Here is a 14,924-nt window from a genome sequence, read left to right as displayed (position 1 = left end):
ACAATTCACCGCCGGCAACTTCAAATGAACAGAAGCTAACTGTTAAGGATGTATTCTGCTGAGGGGTCAAAAATTTCTTGTAAATACATTTTTTTTTCTTATGACTTTTTTGAAAGAGGGGTTATTGACAAACAAAAAAATGCAATAAAAAATATATGTTGGTGTGCTTCTTTTTTCTCTATAGCTTCTTGAAAATGCCTACTTATTTAAACTTTTTTTCATCAATTTTCCATGAAAAATTCAATTATGAACAATAATTATTAAAATAAACAAAATATAAGTATCAGGTTAATTTTCTTCTTCTTCAAATTGATTCATGACTATGTCATTGACAAAGTTTGAGCAAAAAATTGTAAATGAAAACACATGTGTTGCCACTTGTTTCTTATTTTCATCCAGGTATGATTGATTATGTATGGCATGATTTAAATACATTTTTTAGCATTTAAACTAAAATTTATCCAAATTGTTGTAAATACATCTTCTCCAATTTTTTTTCATATGATAAAAGAGACCTAAACGAACAAATATTTGAAAAAAATAATAATAGGTTAGTGTTGAAACTTTAGAAATAATGATGAAAAAAGAGAAAACCAAAAAATTACAGAGTTATCCTCCCCTGGCCCGATTTACCAAATACATTGCTATTCATTTGGGGTGCATCCAATTTAATGCAAACATTGCAACAAACATTTTTTATTCTTCCAAAATAGTAATAGTATATAGTTAATTATTTTTTTTCAAAATTTATATTGTTTTTCAGATACAAATAGAGGACATCGAGAATCATATATGATAATAAATTTTGCCACTTTTAACATGACTGACAGAACCACAAAGTACAGGTCTTAGTTATAATATTCATATTTATTTTACATACCTACAATTATGTAAGTATGTTGAATAAATTAATTTAATAAAAAATGTCTTTTTTTTTAATTTCACCTATATGTATTTAACATTTTATTGTTTTCACAAGAAGAATGAATGGTGTAATGCCATAACTATGTAAATGTCGGAAAAGAAATATCCATTTTAGATATGATGTGAATAGTGAATATAAGTTGTAAAAAAATTATAAATCATTAGAATTCCATTTCACATCTGCTTCAGACTTCTGGATCCAGTTCATTATTATACATAAATAATTAATCAATGCATGTTTTAATTTACTCCGCCTTACAGCTAACAAGTATATGCCAGGTATATATAAAGAGCCATCAATCATGACACAACAAAAGTGCTAGCAAGAAATGTTGTTGTTGTTATTTTTATATATATATATATATATAATATATAAAATTTATATATGTACATTGTATGTGAAAGGTACTATATATTAGAGATTTTGCACCAGAAATTGCCTTCATTGGCATGAATAAGAAATTTAATCTAGACTATTCCTATACATGTGTAATATGGTTCTGGATCAGTATTAGGTACAGTAGTTTATCTGTAAATTTGAGATCCAAGATTGGAACACTTGTCTTGTCATGTATTTGTCTGCTCCTCTTATATTACACATGTACAGTTCATGTCTATATATCCAACATGAAATAAGCTAACACAATACTGCATTATTGATTTATTTATTTCACATAATAGAATTTCACCCGATAACATACACCAGGTATATATGCCTCTTTCACATTATGTGTATGACACATGTCCAAGAAAATTTTACACCATTATGATAAATTAATTGTCAGAGTACCAAAACTGAAAATGTTTTTGGTCACAGAATTTTCATTTCCTCTTGTACACACATGTTGAACACAAATTTGCTCCTGGAGTGGTTCCTAGTCGAATAATACTGTGATGTGCCTGCAGCCATTCTGTAACAAAAATATGAGAACATACATGTACAGATGTATATCATTAGGCCTTTCATGTGTCAAAGAAATATGATTTGTTACTTTCATAAATTTTACAACAATATCAGTTCAGAAAAAAACAGAGATGAACAAGTTTTCATTCTTTTCTAATACCCTAACCTAGTATCATTTATAAATCATAGACATGAAATCTGATAAATGAATATTAATGTGTGCACATTGTACATGTGTGGGAGGGGCTGATGGGAATATTACCTGAGTGCAATGTACAACATTTTTAGCTATAGAATAAGTGTTTTACACATTGTTAATATATTGCATTTGATAATTGCGTTTATAATTAATGTAATAAAAATGTAAATGTACTTACATTTAGAATGTACCTTATTTACTGCCGTCAGTTGGAAGATCTTGTCACTTAGAATAACTTGTTAGCCTAAGACTGTAAGATATTCTGAACAGTGTCAGTCAGTATTACGTACTAGTACTTAGAGGCAGTTACGTGAAATCGATGTAAGACAGGGCTCATTTTCCGCAACTGTATCACCAAACACACTGTCGTAAATTATCAGCATGATCATTCTTTTCAACGTTCCAGGGCAGCTGTCAAGTTTATAATCTTGAGCTCGACTGCCCAACTGCAAGTTGGTCTGTCCGTCTAGTCACCAGTCAGTTTGCTATTAAGTATTAATTAGGCCTAAAGTTCCACGATAAACTAAATCTTGGTGTTTCATGTTTATCTTTCTTCTAGTGTCACATTACAAGTGCACTGACTCTATATTATTCTCCTAATGACGGTTGAAAGACGTCACTCTCACCACACACATGAAAACTCGACCGACATTGTTTACATTTCCAGCCATTGCGCCGATATACGATATGTCGTAAAATGATACTATTCTTCACTAAAACTATAAATAAACACTCGTGACTTCATGGAAACATCATATTTAGTTTCTTTTTAACAGTAAACACCTTAATAACCAAAAATATTTTAAAAATTGGTTTACGTCATAGAAATGTTACTAAAGAGTTACGTCCCTTTGTTCACGTCAAAATCCTCACCAGAAGCTAACTGTTAAATGCATTTCAGATATGCAACATTAAAAAATACAGCATTATTATATTTTCAGACGAGGTTAAGGGTAATCGGGTTGGCAAAGACCTTGGAATGGTTTTGACCTTGATATGTACAGTCTGTTACATTCTGGCAAATCGAACATGCTCACAACAATTGCACTGCTCATAAAGGCATGAAGCGATAACGAGGAAACCGTCAGCTAATCCAAAATAAATCGAATATAAATCCGGAAATGTGTCTGTAATATTTTCCGTCGTGTGCACATGACAAGCATCTGCGGACATAAATAGTGTGTAATCCCTATCGATCTATGCATATTTATAGTCACCTACATTTTGGCCTGTTGTTTTAATGGTTTTTTTAAAAAATGCGGTGACCTAGACATGCTGTCAAGTACAGACCTCAACATGCAAAGCTTATTACATAGAAATATAGCCATATGGATATCAATGCAAGAAAAAATATCATTGGATATTTTCTTTTTCTTTTGTGAACAACAAATGAAACAATATATATATATCCCTAACAATTTAATTAATACCATCATACGATTGAAAATGCTTCATAGAAGTTTTGACAGAAAAAAAATTAAAACGGTTCCCCTTTATGGAATTAGAGCTTTTTACATTAAAATAAAGAAATGCTATTTAGATGACCATGGTGTCGTGCGTTTAAATGAAAATTTCCTGTGGTTTTTGTCTCTGTGATTTGGTAAATTAATATTTATCGTGTGCTCATAATTGTTTAGGAAAAAGATAGCATGCATCTTAATGATTGGCTTACATAAATGATATTATAATAGTGAGTATTTTGTCATTATTCGTAGCCCTGGTTTGTCGGTACGGGAACGTCAAAAGTAAATCGCCATGTTGATAATTATGTATTTATGTATTTGAAATCGATTCTATCAGAATTTTTTTTTTTAAAAAAACATGTAGGTCAAATCCATCCAAGCTTCAACTACGTTGAGGACGACAGATGTTGTAAAAAGAAACTAACCATGCGTGCGTATATGGCTTACCTTGGATGCGAGACCATTGTTGACTCATCTCTGCCAGTGTGAAAACATCAGTCAGTTCTGTAATATATCAGGTCAAGCTGATGGTTTGTCACTAGATATACAGTATACAAATTGAAATCAGAAATCGCGGATGACATCAACCTTTGCTGGAGTAATAGGGATTTCGACTTGGTCTACTTCTCTTGGCTCCATCTCATTACTTCTCTCTACTTCACTTGGAAACCTCTTCTACAAGCACTTTATTATTGGCCATTCGTTAGGGTTAACTTTAAGAATCGTTCTTGCAGATCAGAAACTTCTCAAGGGGTTTTCAATATTTTGGCTGCCCATAAAAATCAAGATAATCTGGAAGTAAAGTTTTATAATAATTTATATATAGATTTTAGTCTGTCCGCCCGTGGTGTTCTTATGGTGTCATTTCACGAATTGTTAATCAAAAATCTCGGACAAGTTCGTGTTGCATTGCTGATGACCACACTACTTCACAACACGACAAGGCGACAACACAACAACACGAGATGGTCGTAATCAGCCACCATAACTTCATATTTTTTTAACTGCAAATACATAGAAAGGACCCAGATATTTTGTGCCCGTCAGGAGTTTCAGGACCATTAAGATGTGGCTATAGTATTGCAAACTTATGGTGGCATATTTCTGCCATCGAGTTAGTTTAGGTCGACTTAGGGTAACTCAACTTTGACCAGATAATTATGTCGACAAGTCGAGCTATAACATGACTTTTTGATAAAGTTATGTTGACAAGTCGAGTTATGACATGACTTGTTGAGATATTTATGTCGGTAAGATGAGTTTTAATACAACAAGTCCACATATTCATATTGGAAAGTCGAGTTACACTTTCGCGACTGACTATCGTGGATCTCGTCGTAATAAGGTAAATTAATTTTCCAGGATATAAGTCGACTTTCCGTGATGTAAGTCGACTTGCCGACATAAATATCTCAACAAGTCATGATATAATTCGACAGGTCGACATAATTATCTCGGCAAAGTTACGTTACATAACTCGACCTAATATAAAACGATGGCAGAAATATGCCAGCATACGATTGGCATTCGTACCAAGCCCATGTAGTACATACCGTACTATACTATATTAAAGGAATGAATGAAAAATGAAAAATACAAAACAATGATTTTTTCATGTTTTTTTTTTCTTGCGAATCAAGAAAAATACCAGTTACGCAATTTAAAAGCCATAAAGGTCACAGTACAGGTACACAATACAATACACATTGGGAAACCCAGCTTTACTCGTTTTCTTAGCTTGCCCTGTCCATATATATACATAAATATTTACATCCCTCTATACAACGAATTTTTGTTTCGGTATTAATGGCCAGATTCAACCTTTGGACTAAAAAATCCTCCCGGGACGCGGTTTTAAACTCCAACTCTGAATACATCTGCATCTATTTTTTGTAGTAAATACGTAGTAAAAAAAAAGGTCACGTGCTTATACCTCATTCGTGCCATTGGCCGGAATATACAATTGTATTATGGGTAACTAGTGATCACGTGATTGTGTGTTTACTTCCAAATATGGTGATAGTGTGCTTGCCATTTCTTCGGTAAAATTGATTTATTTGAAAATATTTAAACTCCAAAATGTTATTAATATTGCATGCATATCATTTTGACTTGCACATATGTACTGTTTTAGTATAAATAATGAACTGAAATGAGCTATAAAACTGCCATTTTCACGTGTTGTAAATAAATTATATAATGCGAATTGACCAATTCAATAGGTCTAGCCGTCTAATCTAAGATCAGCGAAGATCGGCTACCTCCGGCTAAATTCGTAGAATTCTAAATTTATATTTATATATATTATTACCTGCTTTAGGTTTCATAACAGATATATATAACACAGAGAAAATAAGATCTTCGTCAAAAGGCCAAATTATATATACTAAATACCAGATCAGAGAAATCACTATATTTGGAAGTAAACACATACTCATGTGATCACTAGTTACCCATGATATTTATTTCGGCCAATGGCATGAATGAGGTATAAGCACGTGACTTGTTTTACTACACGTTTGACTACAAAGAAGCTTGTTTTGTACCATTATGGGGAAAATCCCCCGCGGATCATGGTTTCATTTCCATCATCTTTTGGAATTGCTAAGCAATACTATCATATCATTGTTTTATTTCCAAATTCTTTCCAAACAAATGGTTAAACTTCCGCGTAGCCCACTTAGCTTTTTGGGAATCTAATTAATACATGTACATTGTACTTGTACACATAAAGAGTGTACTAAGGAAAACGATTTGCATGCACGGGCTTATATGATTATGTAGGACCTACATAAAATGTAACTCATTATGCTTCGGTAGGTTCCGTACGAAAATGCCTAGATACTACTGGTTATTAGTACAAAAAATCCTAAGAATCATACAAATTCCCATTTATTTTTTTTATTCTTTTTAATACCAGGAATAATTTTAAAAAAATGATACAAATTAATTGAAATAGATGGAACATAAATATTTACAATAAATTAAATAATACCATACCTACCACACAAAATACATTGTTTGCTATACTCACTGGGAACCACATTAGTATATGAATAAATTACTGAAATGATTTTTTGAGATTTAAAAAAAAATATTTAAAAAAAAAATACATTTTATAATATTTAATAAATGATTATACTTAATATGTGAAGGGTGAATGACAACTCATATTTTAAATCATAAAACCACATATGGTAACTATATATCCCTCTAAACCTGAGCTACTCTATTAAGAGACCACTTTTCAATTTCCCTTGAGTGGTCGCTTAAGACAGGTTCGACTGTATATCATTTTGTTCGTCAGAATTACTCTTCATAGATTGAAAGGTCTCAAGGCCCTCCACCAATATTGTGAATTTCATGGCCCTGTGGTCTCGAGATTTTCCCCAAGGGAGAGGGTCAAATTTACCAAAGTTTATATTAATTATAGGGAAACACATTTATTATAATTATTTGCTCAATTTTCTTAGGAAATGTAGCACATGTAATGGAATCAACATGGTGGCAACAGAATTGTCCGCCTGACTGTGTTTTGAGCTACACAAGAGCATGGGAGCAGTAGACAGGTAAGTCAAATAGCCAGACTAAATTGAATTCTTACAGATAATTAGATTTATTCTATAAGGAATAAATCAATTTATAAACGGGACAGCTTATGGGCTACTTAGGTGTTGAATTTTATATCTCGGTATATTCCGGATCGGTGTTGCCGTGGCATAATTTACAATGACCCGGAAGTTGGAAGTTTTTTGAGCGGGCATGCGTAAACGTCCTTTCTTGTCACGGCTCTGAGAAAAGAATTCATAAGCCCTCCCTCCCTCCCAAGCACTATTATTTGTTGTATAGATATTTCTTTGTGAAATTTTTGCTGCTGGCTTGTTTTTTCTTCTTTTCCAGAATTTCCGCTGATAAACTCTCAGTATGTGGGAACTTCGACAAACCAGAATCATGGTATTCAGATTATGGCCTGTTGTGGAGAGCCTCGGGCATATCAGTATTGAACTATTTGTGATAAAGGGCCTGTTGTGAAGAGCCTCGGGCATACCATTATTTGAAGTATTTGTGATAAAGGGCCTGTTGGGGAGAGCCTCAGGCATATCAATAGTGAACTATTTGTGATAAATGGCCTGTTGGAGAGCCTCGGCCACATAGATAATTAAAGATAAGAAATGATATCTGATTATTCTGAAATTAAAATCTAGGAACTTTTCTGAAACCGGAAGTTGATGAAACCGGAAGTTGGTAAAACCGGAAGTTGATGAAACCGGAAGTGACATTATGCCGGAAGTGATATTCCGGAAGTAGTTTGAGAATGAATTGTTGTATATATTTGGACATTGCCATTAATGCCTTTATGGCGTGCATTGTCAATAAAGCCGTGGCCTTGTATTGTCTATTTGTGTGTCTGTTATCTTTTATAAACACTTTGTTGATAGATCAATAATATGAGAGCCATTAAAATTTAATCTGTTGGAAAAAAATTAGTTACATTATATTGTAAATACTGGATCACTGATGCTAGGAGATTCGCATGTCAGTAAATGAGTTTATTTTTTATTTCAAATTCTTTAAAGCATTGTTGGTTTTTCCTAAGTTGGACATTGAAATGGTGGAAGAAGGTTTTTTTCATGTCCTTGGCATTGCAGTTCTTACAAAGAAATGAGTCAACGCCGTTCTTCAAAGGGTATTAAGGTAATGAAATACAAGTAAAAACACATAACGTCAGCTGATGAAGCATGTGTAGTATGGAAAAGAAAATATATCTGTCTTAAGACAGAATAGATTCAATAATTTGGGCTTTGAAGTTGCATTTTACTGTTAAATATTAAAAAAAAACAATCAGGAATCCGAAACTTTGATCATGTATATGTATATGAATGTTTTAAAGATGCTCCACCGCCGATAGAACATAAATGATACACATCATTTGAACACTAATTGGTGTTTAACCCCTTAACTCCCAGATACGCCAAACTACGCCAATAACGTATCGGTGTTGAACAAATCGTCATAACTTCCTTGTTTCAGGAGCTATTGAGATACTGATTATACCTGCTAAAACTGGAGATAACAAGTAATATTTTGTGTGTTTACAAATTTTTCATTTAACAATGTCTTCCTGATGTTTTATTGAGTTAAAAAAAGAGGCTGACTGAAAAATGGAACATTTTGAATTGATGACGTCGTCTTTCTGTCGGCGTAACATTCAGTGAACGGACCCGATATGGAATCCCTCGTTATTCAAAAAGTGCTGAAAAATAATGCTTGAACTTCATACTGTTGATAACTTATTATCCCAATTTTATATTTATCTTGTAATACCTACAAACATTTTTTCAGAAACAAAGATTTCATCTAAAAAGATACATAGCAATATGTGGTCAGTTTTAACCTTTTTTTCTCACCAATCAGGCATAACTTATAGATACGATGAAAATCAGGAAAATGCTGAACAATATATACAAATTTATATGTATATATATGTGTATATGTCTAATTAACACAATTTTTTAAAAATAATTAATTGCTGCGCAATCAGTACTTCATTCCATATAGGACATAGTTCCATGGGTTTTTTTTTCGGGATGCAATTAATTATTTTTAATATTTTTATCTTCAAGTAAAATTAGAAGCTCAAACTTTTCAATGGTGGTAATGGTGTAAAGTCAATAACTTTTGTAACTGAAGAAAAATTCTAAATCGTCTGCTTTTGTTTTTGATAGAGAAAAAAATTACCATTTGTCAGCGGTGGATCATCTTTACTGTCAGTAAATGGGAGCATACAAACTTGACATTGAACGCTTTTTGTGTGAAATCATGAAAGTTAACATTCTCATGATATAATAATTTTACAATTTCAGAATAGAAATTATCTGCCATCTTTTAATGGAGGCTGATGTGACCGGACCAGAATCTAAAGGTAGGAAGAAGGGAGACAACCTTCAGCGCCTGTGAACGAGACATTTCTTAGGACACCTCCCATCCAACGGGAACCAATTCTGTCGGCCTGGTGAGATGGAACTGTATAGAGCACAACATCAGGGGGACGTCCTGTTCCAAGACGTCTTAGAAGGAAAACCACTTTCCAGTGTCAACAGTATTGTGTTCCATTGTGTTTTGAACCCTGTTTGAATTATATCACACAAAGGCAGAGTTTGTGTTAGCTTACAGTAAGCTTAGAGTAGACTTTGATTGTGAAAAATTGAAAAATTGAAGATTACATGTTGTGTCAGATGGTAAAGTTCATGTGTACAATTCAATACGTCATTTAATAAAGTTGAGTTGGAAATTATACATGTAATTGATGTTGACTAGGAAATGTACCCGTCTAAATTTGGGTTGAATAACGCATGGAAAGTGAATTATAATCTTAGTTTTTCCACTTTGTGGAAAATCCTTCAAAACGAATTATCTCCCTTGATTGAAATATTATGACAAACCATGTACATTTGCTATGATATGAAGTTTTTTTTCAGTTTTTTTTTTTTAATTTAAAAATGAATGCAGATTAAATATATTGAAATTTATTATAATTTGAAAAAAATAATACATGTAATAGCAATACAAAATATTCATGATTGTAATTTTGTTGTTGTTGTTTTTGTACTTGCTGTAAAGTGAGAAAAACCATGCCGTGGAGAAGAAGTTTATTAGAATTTGAATCGTTTACAAATGAATGAGAGTTGAGAATGAGCAGAAGGCAATAAGGTTATATAAGTCTAACAGTCACCTGAATTCCAATATGCAGAGTTATAAATAAGGTTTTGCTTTTAAACAAATAATAAATATGTCTCAGCCCTGTGACTTGGCACATAGGTCAAGATCATTGATTTGAACAAATTTTGTATCCCTTCATCCCAGCATGCTATGGCCCAATATCATGTCCATGTATGAGGTTCTTGGTTAATAAGAAGATTGTAAATTGTTTACAACAGACACTAGATGATGCCGGCCAAAAGACAATTGCAATAGGTCACACAGGAGGAGATTAATTCAACACACAACCATATATACTTTATATACTTTTTCTCATAAATCATTACATATAATCCTTGTACACATCCACATCTATAGACAGTGGCGACGCTGACAGAAAATTAATGAATATGCAAAATGGCGTGCGAGCGTCGAAGGGTCGAGATTTTGGTGTTTGGGGGTTCGGGGGTCTCACCCGAAAAAAATATTACGATTTTTAGAATTTTGATGATTTTGCGAGCGCCGAATGCGCGAGATTTTGGTGTTTGGGGGGTATGGGGGTCTCACCCGGAAAAAATTACGATTTTGATGAATTTACGAACGCCGAATGCGCGAGATTTTTGGTGTTTGGGTGGTCCGGGGGTCTCCCCCGGGAAAAAATATTACGATTTAGAATGGCTGAGATGAGTTTTAAGATGTATTTTGAGGATTTTAAACCGTTCTTAACGTGGTAATTTAATTGTCTTGCTAAGACATATAAACAAATTAATATTTGAAGAAACATTTTTTAAATAGTAGAATCCCTTGATGGACATTTTTAGTCTAGTTCATGTGTATTGAATTTTTATTATTTAAGATTTGAACATTACGTGATTGAACGTTTTAGGGAATGTGCCGCAAAGCGGCAAAATTTTCTAAAATGAAGTACGAAAACTGTGCAAGAGGACTTTTTTCTTCCTACGCCCCTGCAGTTGCACATTAAATTTTAATGAACTTAGTACCCACTACTGACTGATGTAAATCATGCCAATAAACGATGGATCTTTTCTCTATTTCTGTAATTCTTAACCTTTTTCTTTTCTCTTGGAAATATGTTAGAACATGGGAAAACTAAAAATGAAGTCTATATAGCAGGAATAACAAAACACATAGCCACCTGTCAGCCATGTTTTTTCTGATTGGTCACTTGAGTTCGGATACAGAATGAAACAAAGACATACACTGTTTGTATAAGCACCATATATTGGCCTATCAGGCCCATGAAATCAGTCAGTGATGAGGTATCAATTTAACCTTTTAATCTATGAAGAGTATTTGATTCTATTACATCTGTTACATTTCCTATGAAAATTGAGCAAATAATGCTCATAAATGTTTTATATAAACTATGGTAAATTCGACCCTCTCCCATGGGGAAAATTCCGAGACCCCAGGGCCATGAAATTCACAATAATGGTAGAGGGCCTTGAGACCTTTCAATCTATGAAGAGTATTTCTGACAAACAAAATGATAGTAGTGAAACAAGTCACGTGCTTATACCTCATCAATGCCATTGGCCGAAAAAAATATGGAATTATATTATTGGTACATTGTAACTAGTGATCACATGAGTATGTGTTTACTTCCAAATATAGTGATGTCTCTGACCTGGAATTTATTATATATAATTTGGCCTTTTGACGAAGATCTTATTTTCTCTGTGTTATATGTATCTGTTATGAAACCTAAAACAGGTAATAATATATATAAATATAAATTTAGAATTCTACGAATTTAGCCGGGAGAAGCCGATCTTCGCTGATCCTAGATTAGACGGTTAGACCTATTGAATTGGTCAATTCGCATTATATCATTTATTTACAAGACGTGAAAATGGCAGTTTTATAACACATTTCAGTCCATTATTTATAGTAAAACAGTACAAATATGCAAGTCAAAATGATATGCATGCAAAATTAATACCATTTTGGAGGCTAAATATTTTCAAATAAACCAATTTTTCCGAAGAAATGGCAAGCAAACTATCACCATATTTGGAAGTAAACACACAATCACGTGATCACTAGTTACCCATAATACAATTGTATATTCCGACCAATGGCATGAATGAGGTTATAAGCACGTGACTTGTTTTACTACGTTTGACTACAAAGAACGCGTGTTTTTACTACAAAAAATAGATGCAGATGTATTCAAAGTTTGGAGTTTAAAACCGCGTCCCGGGAGGATTTTAGCACAAAGCTTGAATCTGGCCATTAAGACCATAACAAATTTTCGTTGTGCCTTTATATACATGTAAGTGTATCGAGGGATGTAAATATTTATGTACATATATGGACAGGGCAAGCTAACAAGTAAAGCTGGTTTCCCAATGTGTATTGTGTACCTGTACTGTGACCTTTATGGCTTTTAAATTACGTAACTGGTATTTTTCGTGATTCGCAAGAAAATAAAACATGAAAAAAAAATCATTATTTTGCATTTTTCATTCATTCTTTTAATATAGTATAGTACGGTATGTACTACATGGACAGTTACAGCTGCACGGTCGGGATGTGCAGGATCACAATTTTTTTAATTTTGAAATGAAATCAAATGAATAAAAACCTTAATTAACAAAATCAACGTCGATCTACACAGTGCGTCATGAAAGAGTGGCCTTTGATTTCCACTTTCAAGACCAGATGTCGACATCTTTTAGTTTAGATGCCGACATCAATACCTGACAAGTCGGTGTCACACCCGAGCATAAACACGATTAATCGCCGAGTTACCGACTTTCTACATAATTATCTGGGAATCATTATGTTGGCATGTACATGTGGTAAGTCGACATATTCTTCTGTTTATGTCGACATCTTCCGATATGATGTCGACTTAATGCCTTAGTCGGCAACTCGATGGCAGAAATATGCCACCATACACTTCACTAATGATTCTCAATACTTCAAAGTGTTCGTGTTTTACGCTGTCAGGGAAAGTGTTTCCGTCCTTTGTGTCTTAATTGATGATTCGCAGCAATTTGAGCATCGACAGGAAATCCGCACTGATACAGCAATTCATTGTGGACTTGTTTACCTACAATTGTAGATATTCGATCAGGTTGCTGACCCTTTGCCTTATCGTTTCGTCATGGGTGTAATTGATGAAATTGAACAGGTGAGATCAGTTCATTTTGGCAAGAATTATATTCAGTTTTATCTTCTCGTTTTTGAAGCACTCTTCCTTTCCTCTTCCACTACCGAGTTTGTATCTTATAGATCGTTTTACCACATGTGAATGTTGACGGACAATCAAGCTTTTCACTGTGCTTAAAAAATAAAAGAAGTTTGCTGACTTAGACGATAAATGTGCCCTGCTGGTACAATAGTAGCATATTCAGTTGGGCTTTGAAGCTCTCTATTTCTAGTGCAGATGCTACATTTGTTGGGAGCTAATTCGTCTGTCACATAGTACGTGGATAAATGGAGAACTAAAATGTGTCACTAGATCTTGTTTTAGGAATTCGTTGGTACCTTGAATAAATCCGTCTCCTAGTACTAGATGTTTGTAGCGCTTAATATCAACAAAGTCATGTAACATCATCGTCGGTCTAGCCAGTCCAGCCTTATGATATCTGGCTTAAGTGTTTCCTTGTGCATTGGTGTCTCAAATGAGTGCTTGCTGCATATTCAAGCGTATACTAGAAAGGTCTCACAATCGCTTTGTATATATGTAGCGCGTCCTTATTTGGTGTAGATTCTAGTATTACATCTGTTAAAACACCAAATGAACGAGATGTTCCTCTTCAAGATTATGCTGATATTAATGCCACAATACCTCTTGCTGTGCTCTCCTGTTCCAACGTCCGACCTTGTCGTTTGTAATGTACGGGCTCTGTTAAGTGAAATGGACAACTACATATATTTGACCATCTGACCCGAAGGGTTATAACGATCTTTTACCACCGTGTCTCTTGACCGCCGTCCGTTATCTTTTCTTATTTTAAATAAGTTCCACTGGTGGGATTGAACTACAACTTGCCTGGAATGATCCTGAGATAATATTGACCAAGTGTTTTATTTTCCGGGTAAGACTGAATTTCAAGGCGGCCGCTAAAGCTATGACCTTGAAATAAACCTTAAGAACTTATTCAGTTCCAGCGGTTTGATTGATCTTAAACTCACAGTGGGGAAAGGAAGGGGTATCATGATTGTCATGGCAGGCCGATTACGCAAGCATTTTTTTCACATAAAAATCAAACTTCTCTAATTCTACCATTGGGATTGACCTGGAACTTGCCCAGAATGATACTGAGATGGACCTGACCAACTGTTATTATTTTGCGATCATTTTTTCTTTTCGTAATCATCAATTCTTAGTATCACCCTCACATCAGCACATTCACCTTGAAACAAGAGATCCCAGAGGGATCTTGGCGCCCACCTAAGAACGATTTTGTCTGACAAAGGAAAGAGGGATCTTTTCTCTGCTTTTATAGCTTTTACTACATATTACTACATATGAAATTTCAAAAAGATCCTTTGACTGCTTTCTGAGATATATAACAGTAACAAACTTCAATTATCAAAATCCTAGATGGCTACCTGTCGGCCATCTTGTTCACCGATCGGTCCTAAAATGCAATATGCACAACTAGACCCCTAGAAGAACCTGCACATACAATTTGAGACAGATCCCTTCAGTATATTCTTAGACATAGAGGAAAACAAGAGATCCCAGAGGGATCTTGGC

The 14,924-nt window shown here is 34.0% G+C and overlaps 1 long non-coding RNA gene across 1 annotated transcript; it reads right to left on the bottom strand.

The window, feature by feature from the left end:
* Positions 1 to 1,572: 1,572 nt before the first annotated feature.
* LOC138314245 (uncharacterized) lies at positions 1,573 to 2,865 on the bottom strand. Its single transcript, XR_011207348.1, has 2 exons — positions 2,206 to 2,865; positions 1,573 to 1,835 (listed from the first exon to the last, which is right to left on the bottom strand). It is a non-coding gene; the product is annotated as an uncharacterized lncRNA (long non-coding RNA).
* Positions 2,866 to 14,924: the final 12,059 nt, after the last annotated feature.

This window comes from Argopecten irradians, chromosome 2, assembly GCF_041381155.1.
Source record: "Argopecten irradians isolate NY chromosome 2, Ai_NY, whole genome shotgun sequence".
Lineage (NCBI taxonomy): Eukaryota > Metazoa > Mollusca > Bivalvia > Pectinida > Pectinidae > Argopecten > Argopecten irradians.
The sequence above is the reverse complement of the archived record's forward strand: the minus strand, read 5'-3'. Positions and strand labels throughout refer to the sequence as shown.